The following is a 12405-nucleotide window of genomic DNA, read 5'->3' on the forward strand; positions in this document are numbered from 1 at the left end:
AACAGCAATATGCTGACAGGTTGGTCAACTCGACAGGTTGCTACTCTTCCATGCAGATCAGAATCAGCTGTCAGGAAGTCAGCTACAGCTCCCAAAAGTGCATCTCAGTGAGAAACATCTCATCACTGAACTCAGGGTTCTGTTGTATGTGCCAATAACAAAACACTCTGAATTTGCCATGGTTCTGATCTACACTTCTGAATGGCTTCTTGTCCATTGCAACTGCAGCTGAGGCTCATGGGCATTGTAGTATTTAGAGCCATCTTGCGACCGTTCCAAAATGCCTGGAAAAAACAGAATTTCAACAAAGAGGAAATCATTTAAAATCAATATTGATAGATTATCCAAGTGTCAAGTGATACTGAGTAAATAAATCAAAGAAAACGTTCCTGGAAACGATCCACCCAATTCTCAACTCTATACTACATCCCCCTCTATTAGCATGGAAAAACACGGAAAACTTATACACACATAGGTCTGCAATTAGATCAAGGATCTGGTAATGAGGTTATGGCAATAATGCATGCATTTTGTTGCAGTAACTGTATCCAAGCAACATCTGGGATGTCAAAGCTGGTTTGGCATTCATGTGCATCTTGAAAAAAAAAAAAAGAAATCAAAACAAGGCGAACAATAATCAGGCTGACTGCAGCTTTGCAAGTCTGACAACTGTTGTGTGTTGTAGGAAGCTGGCGCTCCACTGAGCACCTTCTGCATGTTTCAATACAATTCAACATTTTGCAGACTTAGTACAATGGCACCAAGGCTGCTCAAAAACCTTGATTTGATGTTGAAAGATTTTGCTTTAAACATGTAATACTAAGTTAAATATCTAAACACTGGTGAAATCATGTCACCTGACATGTATTATGTATATGACTGACAAATGACATTTGTGATTTTTGAAGAGAATTGATTTTTTTTTTCCCTCTCATTCCCTGCAGCATAAAAGTAGTGTCAGTTTCAATCTCATTCTAGTTATTACAGCTGCAGTCACATATTCGCAGGCAGGCACACATAGATAACCTTCACATACAAACACAGAGCTACTCGTTCATGCACGTATATATACAAACACACAAATCACTCACACATCAGCGCCGCAAAAGAAAAAAAGCTTTTCCACATTGTTCCTTCCTTGGATCAAATGACACAAGCCATCACATGGTGGGGAACACATTTGCTCTCTTCTGCCGTGCTAATAATATGCTATCATCGGGCCGAACCACAAATGCACCGCTCATGGCCATAATCTTGTTGTCAGCTGTCTCACACTGTGGATGACGTGCAGACACTCAAAGCCATTTGGCATGTAGGGCTGAGATCCCACAGCCCCAGCTTAATTGGATTTTGAAATGTGGTGTGTGTGCGCGTGTGTTTGTGTGTGTTTTCATCTGTGGGTGTATGCACATATGCATTGGTATTTCATCTGAGCGTTTTTTTTTTATATGCGTGCACGTGTACGTGAGCTCATACGCGACACATGAAACATCGCTGTCAGGTAAAAGTCTCATAAACGACTTTTTTTTTCAGGAGCAGAGAAGAAACAGCATTGATCTTAAACAGCTGGTGTTTTAAGGTTTATCTCATTGATTTCAAAAGGATTTCATCAGCTCAGGCCTTGTGAATTTCTCTCCTTCCTACACTGATGGAAGAAGCACAAAATACGTGAGTTAAAGCAATAATGGAAAAATACTCCACCACATGTAAAAGCCCTGCAATCAAAATATAGACTAATTGTGGTTTCTCACAACTCGGGTCATTTCACATCAGTAATAATAAGATGCTTCATACCGATGTAATTGAGATCTGGGAATGCGGGGACAGGACGAGGCAAGAAAACAGGAGCTGATTACACATGTTTTAAACAAATAAACTTATTTGTAAGAGGCAACAAAGGCAAACTATTTGCTGTAAACATCCATCACAGTTTAACGTTTCTCATGAGAACCACTACTCTAAATAGTGGTTAGAAGTGATAACTCAACAACCTGTAACTTCAGGGTATACAGTCACTTGACACTAATTTGATCGTGACACCTGTCAAGCTCCTGTAGGGGGTTTTAATAGGTACTTGCATGGGACATGTTAAGTTTGGCTTATAGACCTTTTTCATAGCAGATGTTTTGACCTGTCATAGCATGACAAGCACAAGTGGAACTGATAACATCAACGCTGACTCAGTTCTATTCAAGTACCCATCATGCACCATACCATGGTCATGAATTTGGAAAATCTTAATGTGATTCAGCCATCATGTACTTTATTCCTGCTTTGACATGTCAAAATACCTACTGTGAAAAAGGTTTTTTATTGGCATGGGTTCATTGTGTGCCAAGACAACCAAAGGAAGACAAGTGTGATAAATGCACCTGTGTTTTATAAGGTATTAAGTCCATATCTAAAAAAAAGTATTTTTGTTACGGAATTGGATTTTTTTGTGCTACCTTCTACCCAAATGGTCCAAAATGCAGCTGCAAGGCTGTTAACCATGTCCAGCAGGATGGCTGGACATGGTTAACCACATGGTTATTTGCACTGGCTGCCCATTCATTTTAGGATTCATGCTTGCTATTACATATAGAGCCCTGCATGGACAGGCTCCTGAGTACATCATGGACCGTATCCATCCCTACGTCGCCAATAGGTCACTTAGGTCATCCAACCAGGACCTACTGGCTGTCCCTGGCTCGCGGTTGAAAACTAAAGGTGATTGTGCTTTTGCATTTATGGCTCCAACACTATGGATCTCTCTTCCTGTACAAATACGGTTTTAAAAAACTATTGAAGACCCATCTTTTTAAATTGACTTTTGTGTCTTCTTGAGTTGTCTGATTGGTGTGTTTGATGTGTAATGATCATTTATTCATGTGATTCTACTTGTGGTACCTTTTTTTATTATTTTAACTTGTGGCATATGTTTTTACTCTATGTATGTTTTTATGGTCTAATCTTCAACTCTTATTCCTGTGAAACACTTTGCGAGTTTCATTTCTGTGAAAGGTGCTATACTAAATAAACTTATTATTATTATTATTACCCATGGATGTATTTTTTCTTTGTAATGAAATAATTTTGTAATTGCTGGAAGACAGACTGCAGAGATGCCAGTTCAAGCAAACATACCTGGTTAACGTGTTCTTTGTAACCCACTTTAGTTGAGCTGGATATAATGTTAAAATGAGGTTTTTCACAGAAAAAAATCAACATATTCTTTCTGCAGCCCTTCTGCACCCGCTAGCCTCATGGTTACATTTCTCTGGATTTGCATCATGCATCGTCATCGTCACCATCATCATCTCTTTGGTCTAGCTTTACTGTACTGCACACAGCAAGACAAACATCAACACACTGCAGACCCTGCCCCGACACATGCACACACAGTCAACATGACAGGATTGCTGGTGTTTGTCTTGTTAGGGAGGAGAAATGAGGAGAGATAAGAAGCTGTGATCCTCCTGTTTGTTTATGTCTCTATCACAGCAACCTGACAGCAGTCATACTCTTCAAACAAAGACAGATGGCTTCCGGGAAAGTCAGGAAAAGTCTCTCTCTCTCTCTTTCCTCTCTGCCTCTTTCTATATTTCTATCTCTATCTCTCTCTCTAATCACCTTCTGTGCTTTATCTGCAGATTGAATACTTTTGAAAAAAAAAAGAAAAAAAGCTTTTAAACTTTATTCTATTGACTATAATCTATCGTGACTGCAATAGTTTACCTTTCATCTGCTAGGCTACCGTATCACTTTATACGTAATGTGCTACTGCTGGTTGTCATTTGGCAGCAAATCTGCTGGATCACTTTACAGCAGAGACAGGAAGAGGGCATCAAGAGATCAAACTGAGCTACAGCTTTCATGGTTCTTGACTTCAGACGATGGAGGAAGAAAAGTAGGTCAGTCGTCAGTTGACACCTATGAGCGTTTTTTTTGATCTGACACTTAATGCGGTTAAGGTTAAGTTAAGTTTAAGCAGCTGAAACTAAAACTTAGATCATCTTCATTGTTAAAAAGAAACCAACATTGACTGTTGGTGAGAGACAGGATGCAAACAAACAGCCTCTGGTGTAAACACTTTATTCATCCAACCAACCCAACATCATCACTAAAGGCCCAATTAAGCCATAAAGTGGCACAACAATTATGTATCTGTGTATCTTCCTGAAATATGTGGTTCTATAAGTTTGTCGTCTTCTCTTATGGAGCAGTTTATACACCAGCATAGGAGTTAAGATACGATAGGTTGCTCTGTTTCGGATAGTTGGACTCTCCATTCCTTCAAAGACCACTATCAAGATTGTTTGTTTTCGGCCAATGGCGCATATATAAGAGTTGAACTCTTGAGCAGGCCTGATGTTTTGCAGTGGTTAGAGCAATGTCATGCTGTTCCCACTGCTGCTATGGTAAGAGGAAAGTCGTTAGTTTAACTGCAAGAAGTTACATGTCAGGGAAATCTAAATATAATTTTGGGCATTTTAACAGGAAACCAAAACTTTTGTTTTCCTAGTGAGGGTGATTTCCTTATGGGAAATGAGGTGCTGATTGAGGAAAAAGCAGCGTGGTAAAGTAGGTTTCTTAACATAATGCTTTAAAGCTGTCACCATTCTGCCTCAAACTACCAAACTCACCGCTTTCATTTCCATTACTTTGCTATTGAGAGTAAACGAAAACTTTCCAGTTACTGTTTCAACACAATCTTATTTTCATGTGTTTGTATATAGTCACTGCTAGTTTTTCAAATATTATTGAATATTCTATTCACCAGCGTGGCATCTTTCTTTTTTTACCATGAAAGATCACAGACTGACAACTTTTAAAGTGTCTCACTGCAGCTGCAGAAAAACTTCTTTCTAGGACATTTTATGGGGTATGTCTGGTTTTTATGCATCTCTGTTTATTGTTTAGATTAGGAAAAAACCTTTGTGGTGAATTAATTTTTTGCAGCCTGTTGAATATTCTATTGAAACAGCCATGTTTTTGTGTTTTTATGAAGGATTGCAGATTGAAAACTTGTCTTTGTTGTATCTGGAGGGGTTTTTTTTTTCTGTCACATTTACTGGTGACTACAAATTTTGTTCAGTCTAGAAATGTATTTCCTCTCTTTAATAAGTGGTGTATTACGTCTCCTGTCTGTCACTCCTTAGTTTTTTTCATATGACATTCAATCTTTTTTTTTTAAACAGCCTTTTTCTGAACACTATGAAATCTTTTTGTTCAGTCTAGAAATGTATTTCCTTTCATTAATAAGTGGTCTATTACCTCTCCTGTCCCGTCACTCCTTAGTTTTTCATATGACATTTAATCATCTTTCAAACAGCCTTTTTCCTCAACACTACGAATGATCACAGTCTGTCAAAACCTGTCAATGGTTCGTCTGCACGGCGTAGCTATTCCCGTAGGTTCACTTGCACATTCTTCTGTTTTGAGTCAACAGGGGACGGTGAATTCCGGAGAGGCTGGGTAACGCTGTTTGGGTGAATACAGACGAGACGCCGGCTCCTTTGTCTGTCCGAGAGGCAGTGGAGCGTCCACTGCTATCTCACACAATGGCAAGCTTCCACCCAGCTATCTCATACCTTTCATTTTAGGGTTTATCAACTCGCATGCATGCAAGAGTGAACACACGCACGTCTGGAAGAGGAAAGTGGAAACACACATTGCTGTTGTGTAAAAACATCGTTTTATTTAGTTAATTCCAGGCTTTCAGAGGTCAGACGTAACTGAGTATATTTCCTCAAGCTTTATATTTAAGGACAGTTTTTAGATCCTAGTACTTTACTTAGGTATACATTTTAAATATTGGTAAAGTTTCTGTGATTCTTGTACTATACCTCAGTTTTTCCTCTGGCTGGAGGTCAAAATTTTACAGTCAACATCAGATAAACATTTAGGTAGAAGGCTTTCAATCCCCAGTTGTCACATAAACAGGCTTGTTTCATCAGGATGACATGATGCATTTTTTTTACTTGAGTTTAAGAAAAATCCCAGTTTTTATGTGTTTTCATTTAATTATACAGATTCAGATACGAGTATTTTTGTTATTATCACGTAGCAGGGACGTGTTGATGATTCAAAAATTTAACTCACCAACATTGTACACAATGAGAACATTTGATACTGCTGGATATTTTAATTATAAACCACTATTTATTCATCATCGTCCCCCTGAAACACTTTTTACAGCACAGGCTACTTTTGTAATGCTAAATTTCTTTCTGCAATACTGTTGGGTGTACATATACCACTGTGTAGCCTATAATGCACAAGTTAATGAATTTAAAAGCACAAACTACTAATCAAAGTGCACAAATTAAAACTTTTCCCTTGACGTCATCTCGATATGGAACGCAGAGACCACTAAGGGCAATAAAAGGTTTTTATATAAAAGAAATCTTGCTAAACTAAGGCAGTTAATTGCACAACGAGGTGGAATCAAGCTTGACTTAGTAGGTAGGTTACAGTTAATAAGTGCTCATCTTGAGTCCCTGTTTAATTTATACTACAGCAAACAAGTGTTGTGTGGCAAAGTGAATCAAAACAGTTTTTGGGTTCGGAGTTCAGTGACCGTGCATGTTGTTTCCATAGCAACCGCAAGCAGAGCTGAGGTGTGTTAACATTTCTGTGATGATGTAATGCTGGATATTTTAGAGGAGGAAGAGAAGGTAATTAAAGGTCCATATTTGTCCATAAAGTTTATCAGTCACTCACATCCATCATGTTTCAGAAGAACATGGATCCTTGGCGAAGGATACTCTATACAATCACACATATAACAGCATCTACAACCTTTAGAGCCAAGAGCAGAATGTATGACAGATGTTTCCAGCTTGAACTGTCAACTGCATCATCAATGTCTTGTGACATTTTCCTCTTATGGCACTTAAATGAGGAGGAGAGCGTGAATGTGGGGCGGCTTTCATGTATTTTAAAGTACAAGTAAAGGAAGTGATGGCCTTGACAGGGAACATCAACAACATATAGCAATATCATTCAGTACAGTAGACATATGAAAGGAGCTGTGCATTAGGCTTTATTATGAGTATGTGTGTGTATGTATATATGTATGTATGCAAACACCTGAGTTTTTGTGTGTTTCTCTTTATAAAGTCAAGTATAATGAGACCTCACTCAGCCTCAGGTCTGCTCACTCACTGTAAAAGCGCACTGAGAGACGCCGTCATCTGCAATTCAAATGAGCAATTCACTGATTAGTTAACAGAGCCAAAAGGTCTTAATACAGTCAAGTAATGACTGAAATGCAATTTCCATTCAATCAATGTTTTTATTCATAATGAGCGATATGAAATTCTGCAGCAAAGCAGAGGACAGATGGAAGTTTGTGCAAATACTCTCTTAAGCAAACACACACATATAAACACACACACGTTTTGCTCTGAATGTGAGATAATTGGCAAGATATGGGGAAGGGGGGGTGGGGAGGGGGGGGATGTCTTTTGCTGCTGAGCCTAATTAGGGAGAGAACATTTTCATAGCTGCCAAACAACAGCAGACAAACCAAAGGTGCCCTATAAAGAATCTGTGGCTTCATTATAATGTGACAACATGGAGTTCATCTGTTGCTGCGGAAGAGGAGGAACTGTGACAATCTGACAGCCAAAGATCAGGAATGCTAATGTAAAAGTTATTTTTTTTACAGATGAAAACTTGTAAACGTGTGAAGCGATATGGCAGGAACAAGGCTACAGAGGGAGCGTTGTGAGAGATCAATACGCTGACGCACGCTTCGATCCGTGCGAGGCGGTTCGGAGGAGTTTTGATAAAGCACCGGAGGTCAAAGGTCACTGTCAGCATTGATCACTAACAGCTGAAGATCATCAGAGAGCATGTCCTGCTAGATCGGTGATACATCATCAACAAAAAAAAAATTGATTAATGGAGGACATTTTTCTTATCAGAGCTACCTCCCACTTATAGTAAAATGTGAAAAGCCACAACCCTGAGTCCAACCTTTGGCTGGGTGTGGTGGGAGCAGTCAGTCAGAAAAAGCACTGGGGGCATGTAAAAATGAAAGAAAACACGTCAGTCCACCTGTTTTTACATGCATTTACAGTTTGCACATGGGAAAACATGAGTCAGAATGAAGAAGAAATGAAAGGAAATGAAAAGAAGAAGAAGAAGACGCTGCTGGAAAAAGGTTTTGTTTTTTTATACAACTTGACACTGAGGAACCTGCCTCTTCTTCCTCTACTAAAGATAAAACTTTTATGTCTCCACTCAGAGGTCCAGAAGGGGTCCTATAGTTGCATGTCATCTCCTTCTCTGTCCACACAGAGGTTGATAAAAATGGCACAGTAGACATGTGGATCAGAAGAGACAAGTTCATTCAGTAAAAAAAAATTAAAAATGTCTTAAGTAGCAGCAATAAAATGTAAATATATTACTGGTTCTAGTCTGTATGTGCTGTATGTAATCTTGTCACGTCCTCAAGTTTCTTTTCCCTGAAGGTTGTTGATTGAAACAAGGTTGATAATTTATTTTGCTGAAAATTCTGTAATTTGCTTAAACCCTTTTAATGAAAACATAACTATTGATGTGCCCTGACTCCCTGATCGCCTGCTGTGATCACGGCTTTAACAGCACAAATCTTCCCGAATTTACAACTTTATCATTGATGATACTTTACAGGTCACCCAATTAAAAGTTACAGCATTTTTTTTTAACCACGCTTACAGTTCTAGGGATCACAATGTTGGGATTTCTCACTTTTCCTTTAGCGCAATCATCCTGTCAAAATTCCAATTTGTCCAATATTTTGATTTATGACAAAATATTTTCCTATCAGCTGTGCTTTGTGCTCACAAGCTAAACTAAGATAGTGAACATAGTAAGCACTATACCTCCAAAACATCAGCTTGTTAGCATTGTCAGCATGTTAGGATGCTGAAGTTTGCATTTAACTCAGTACAGCCTCACACTGTGGCTGTAGTCTCTTAGTCTTGTTATCTCCTGGCATATGAAAGCAAAATTACCTGACCTTTTCCTTACAGACAAACGCATCTTGCCCATGGATTTAGCTCTCACTGAAAACCAGTGCATTCCAGTGATTTCAGTAATTATGACACAGTGAGCCAAAGAGAAGGAACTAATTACCGGTTTATTATTCCAATGAACACCTTACACAGAGATTTCTGTGGGATTTACTGTAAATATGAGCAACTCTCAGGGGAAAAACACTGCCACATCAGCCTTCTGGTATTCATAAGCAGGACATGTGACATTTGTTTTGTAGGCTTCAGTGTCTTCTATTCTGAGTGAAAAAAAAAAAAAAGTGATGCTGGCGCAAGATGGAAAGTCAGGGGATAACCAAAGTTATTACAATTTATCCTGAGGGGGAAATAAGTGTCTGCACAATATTTCGATGGCAACACATCCAATCACTGCTGAGAGTTTTCACTCAATACCAAAAAAAACTCAACCTCGTGGTGGTGCAAGAGAAAAAGTCAAAGGGTCACTGATTACGATACACGTCCGTGAATGTCTGCAAAACATTTTGTGCCAATCCGTCCGGTAGATGTTGAGATATTTTACTAAATGTGTCAAGACTTTGCAGCTGGTGGCACTGGAGGAAAAGTAAAGGGATCACCAAATTCATTAGGATTTTGGGGCCATGAATGCAACATTTGTTCAGGTATTTCAGTCCCGACCAAAGTAGTGGACAGACCAATAATGCCATAGCTTAAATTGAAGTCTGTAGTACAGATCTATACAGATTCATGAGAAACACTGAGAGATAAAGTCATTTTGAGCATTTTCTACTATTTTTGCATGAACTACTGCACTTACTCATAGCTTATATAACATCTAGCATATGTATCCCATGATTGTCTGAGCCTATTTTGACACCGATCCAGATCCAGATGAAAACTCTTCTAAACACTTTTCTCACACTAAAATAACAAACGTAGATGATTGCACAGCCTCGGTGGAGAGTATGTGATGTCTGAGCTCCTTCTATTTTTCTTTCTGGATCTGTTTACAGGAAACTTGTGGGGGAAAAAAAAAAAATGTCATTCTTCTACATCTAACATACAGTATTTAACAGGATAAATCCCATTGAGATCAGACAAGTGAGGCTTGTCCTTGACAACTGAAGCAGTTGTAATTCCAGACGCGAGAACCATCGATACATTTCATAATGAGGAATGAATTAAAGAGCTAGAAAAAAGTTAAAAAAAAAAAAAAAAAAAAAAAAAGGGAGCGAACGCTGAGAAATTAGAACAGAACGACATACATTATTCACTTTTCCACAAGCCTGCACAGAACAAACACGCAGCACTGGCTTCAGGTGCAGCAGCAGCGAGCTTCTGATTGAATATTTGTTATGGTTTGCTTGCTGTAAAACAGTGAGCAATGATAAAAGTGCATTAGTGAGTCTGATCTGTCTTTAAAATGAAGATTAATTAGACAAAGAAATGCTGCCGGAGATGAACACGCTCTAGATGGAGTAGCTTTTGGTGTTTTTTTTTTGTTTTTTTTTTGCTCAGCCTACTTAAAATTCAACGTCAAACAGCGCTGCTATTGGCCTATAATTACAACATCAGTCATTATTGATCATTGTCACTTTAATAAACAGCTCTCAACATTTTGAAGAATTTCCCCCAAGATAAAATACTAGGCAACAAAGCCGGCCTCTCCGCATTTATCTTGAGGACACACATTGCACAGAACAGGCCGACACAAGGAATTGTGGGATTCTGAGAGCTTCAGAATCAACATTCAACTTATGTTTTTTAGAAAAACCGAGAGCGTAATGTCGGCTCGGCCTCCAGATACTGCTTCAAGGATACTCTGCTTTTGTTTGCTTTGTTTAGTTGATATGTGCGTGTGCGTGTGTGTGAAATAGCTAGGGGGGAAATGTCAGTGTCATTCCATTATGTATCAAGGCAAAACAAAGAAGGATATGAATTCCAGTCTGAAAACAGTGTGTACGCATCTGTGTGTGTGTGTGTGTGTCTGCCTGCGCTCGTGTTTTGGAATACACAGAACAGTATGTGTTTCAGGGCAGAGGATTTGTCTTTGCTTTTGTTTTTACGTCTGTCAGTAATTATTGTATCAGTCCATAAAAACACAACAGAAAGCTGTACAAAAGCCAACAACGAAAGCGTGTGTTGCTGTGGCACATGAAAGCTCCTAAATATCACTGAATGCATGTGTTGAGAGATATATATCTATGTACTGAGAGAGAGAGAGAGAGAGAGATACGTATCGCTCTCTCAGTGGTGATGTCCTGTTTTGCGGGTACCATGGTTACTATAAAACTCTGCTGGTTGTAAAAGATGTGGCGGAGTAGACAGATTCAACCTAAAATGTGATGTTGGAGACCACTGCTACATGGTAGTATGTTGACACTTCAGTACCTCTAAAGTGTTTGTCAAATGTTTTACTGTTGACACCAAAACCAAAGGACACCTTTACAGCTGGAAGCTATTGTTGTATTGTCAGTGGCACATTGTTAATACTAAATTATTCTGCAATTTCCAGATTGCATTCAATGACAACATCCTTTTTTGTACAGTATTTATTCTTATAAATGTCCTCCCAAAGAAATAACACAATAGGTCGTAATGTCAGTCACCCAGAAAATGACCTACAGTTACATTTTAATGATAGATCTAACGGCCATAGTAATTATCACCCTGAGGCGTCTATACTGTATATGATGACAAATTTCCTCATTTGGAGGAGGAGGAGGTGGACGGAGGCATTAACCCAGCAACGGACTTTGCCCAACACATCCTCATAATGAAACGACCACATAGGTCGATTGTGCCGTCCTACCTACCTACCTAGAATGACCCATATGGGCGTTTTCTAATATGCCGCCTCTATCAGCAGTAATCGTAAAAAAATAATGTTTTATGATGTGATGATACTCTGGTTTTAAGGCCACTTGGTTAGCGTTAGATAAAGATCATTGTTTGGGTTAAAGCTGCTTCGTCGTCATGGCAATAGTAAACACCACGACAATCATAGTTACGGTTAAAAAACTGTCCCGACTCACGGAAGGAAACAGGAAGTGAACAGCGGTCTCCTGCAGCTAAGTCCACTTATTGCCATCTGTCTATGTAGCCGTCCAACCCGCCCGTCTCCTCCTCATATGAATATTAGTCACCTTATATTGACGTCATCTGAACTGTGTCATAATTACTACGACCGCTAGATGGCGTAAACATAACCACGGGTTGTTTTTGCTGGCTGAGAGTGAGAAAGTCCGTCTAAACCTTTGACTGCTTGTTAATATTGAATAAATCAAGTTTATGATTTCATGATGAGAATAAATCACGTAGTATTAGCAGTAACTGGCTGAAAACCTCTGCATTAATCTAGAGCTATGACTCACTGAACATGCAGTGACATAATATCTGTACAGTCACATCCATTAGCTGT

The sequence above is a fragment of the Thunnus thynnus genome, chromosome 12 (assembly GCF_963924715.1).
Source record: "Thunnus thynnus chromosome 12, fThuThy2.1, whole genome shotgun sequence".
NCBI classification, from domain to species: Eukaryota; Metazoa; Chordata; class Actinopteri; order Scombriformes; family Scombridae; genus Thunnus; species Thunnus thynnus.